The 2,500-nt window shown below is 45.0% G+C and overlaps 1 protein-coding gene across 1 annotated transcript in view; it reads left to right on the forward strand.

Moving 5' to 3' along the window:
- The window catches only part of LOC119577663 (protein O-mannosyl-transferase TMTC1-like), a 113,840-nt gene that overhangs the window by 21,881 nt on the left and 89,459 nt on the right, over positions 1-2,500 (forward strand). The window lies entirely within an intron of this gene.

Here is a 2,500-nt window from a genome sequence, read left to right on the forward strand (position 1 = left end):
ATATATATATATATATATATATATATATATATATATTTGTAGTTTGTGTGTATACGGGGGCAACACACACACACACACACACACACACACACACACACACACACACACACACACACACCACACACACACACACACACACACACACACACACACAACACACACAAACACACACACACACACACACCACACACACACACACAGTTATAAATACATATATACACACAAGTACGCAGCTACATACACATAGCATATATGAATGCAATCACGCAAGTGTGTATGTCTTGACACCGAAACCAAAGGAAAACAAAGGCGAGGCTCCAAAGGTCCCTCGCTTTTATTCATTAGGCAAGTAACCAACCGAATGCGGAGAGAATTTACACAATGCGACGAAGCAAGCGGCGGGGTTTGCATCACGAGGCTTGTTGCTACTGATAGTGCTGGGGAGATGGGGGGAAGGGGAGATGGAGACGGAAGAGGAGAGGGAGAGAGGATGGAGAGAGGGAGAGAGCTAGAGAGGATGGGGAGAGGGAGAGTGGATGAGGTGAGGGAGAGAGGAAGAGAGGATGGGAAGAGGAAGAGAGGGGAGAAACGACTTGGGGAGGGGGGGGGGGCAGGGAGAAGGGGAGGGAGAGGAATGAAAAGAGGAAGTGGAGAGATTGGAGGGAGATGGAAGAGGGAGGAGAAGAAGGAGGATTGGGAGAGGAAGAAAGGATATGGAGAAGAAGAAGGAAGGGGAGAAGGAGAGAGGGGAGGAAGAGAAGTGAGAAGAGAAAAGGGAGATGGAGGAAGGGGCGGAGAAGAGGGAAATGAAATGTAGAGGAGGAACAGGAGGAGAAGGAGATAGACAACACAGACAACGAGACAAAGAGGGCTCTGAGTCCTTTCTTTTTATCAACAGTAGCTGTACTAAAAGAAATAATAGTAGTAGTAGTAGAAGTAGCAGCAACACCAGAAGTAGTGGTAGTAGCAATAGTAGTAGTACCAGTAGTAGCAGTAGTAACAGTAACAGTAATAGTATAAATAGTAATAGCATCCTCAATATCATTCCTATCATCACAATCAATATCATAATCATCATCATAATGACCTAATATCTCCTGGAAGTTCGAGTACTTCCATCACTCAAGCCTTAAACTGAACACAACGTATAGAATTCGAACCTTCAGCAAACCCTCTGCGTTTTGTTCCCGTGAAATTGGTTTTAGTTTAAAGTTTCCAGCGACGTCGTGTTAGTTTAATTGGTCCGAATGCTTATGTAGTCTTCCGTGTGTGGGTATGTGGGTTTGTCTCTACAGGTATGTGAGGGTGAGTGGATTCGTTCGTACTGGTATGTGTGTGTGTGTGTGTGTGTGTGTTTTTTTTTCTTCTGTATAGGTAAAGGGTGGCTATGTAGATGTTTTTTTCTGTATATGTATATGGTGGTATGTGGATTTGTCTCTGCAGGTATGTGTATGTGGATTTGTCTGTGTACACACACACACAGACACACACACAGACACACACACACACACACACACACCTCTGATCACTGCGGAATGGCATACTCTGATTCTGGAGAAACAAGACAGATTGCACCAGGAAACCACAACACAAACAGAAGCACCACATAAATTTCACAGACAAATGGCGAGCCATTAACTGCTTGAGCGAAGGAAATGCACAGAGAGAAGTCAAACAGAAACACGTATTCTCCCTCTCTTCATTATTAGGTTGTCGAATAGAGGTCGATGGGAATCAGCCAGGTGGGGAAGGAATGGCAGGGTAGGGCCAGGGGAGATGGGTAGGGCCAGAGTAGGGCCAGGGTAGGGCCAGGGGAGATGGGTAGGGCCAGGGTAGGGCCAGGGGAGATGGGTAGGGCCAGGGGAGGGCCAGGGGAGATGGGTAGGGCCAGGGTACGGCCAGGGAGAGCCAGGTTAGGGCCAGGGTAGATGGGTAGGGCAGGAGAGATGGGTAAGGCCAAGGTAAGGCCAGGTTAGGGCCAGGCGGAAAGGGAGAGAGGAAAGGAGGAGGAATAAAAAGGGTAATGAGGAAGGATATATGTGGATGGGAGGAGGGAAAGGATAGATAGGTAAATATATAGAGGGTCAGACAGATACATACATACATAAATGCATGCATACAGAGAGATAGATAGATAGATAGATAGATAGATAGATAGATAGATAGATAGATAGAGAGAGAGAGAGAGAGAGAGAGAGAGAGAGAGAGAGAGACCGAGCAAAAAAAAAAAAAAAATACTGGAATAATTTGGCACGCTCTGTCAGCTGCTGCTCCTGACATCTGCGAGCTGACAAGAGAAAGAGCAAAATACCAGGATACAGAATCGTAATAATTTATTTTCATCTCCCAATATCAGTAGAGATAAAGCATTAAAAATTGCGTTCTACTTTCGTGCAGCCGTATGGTATGTTTGCAATAAAAAAAGGAAAGAAAGGTTGCATAAAAGAAAGGGAGAAAGATAGAGGAGATACATAAATAAAAAAAGATAAAGAGAAAAAAG

This window comes from Penaeus monodon, chromosome 10, assembly GCF_015228065.2.
Source record: "Penaeus monodon isolate SGIC_2016 chromosome 10, NSTDA_Pmon_1, whole genome shotgun sequence".
Lineage (NCBI taxonomy): Eukaryota > Metazoa > Arthropoda > Malacostraca > Decapoda > Penaeidae > Penaeus > Penaeus monodon.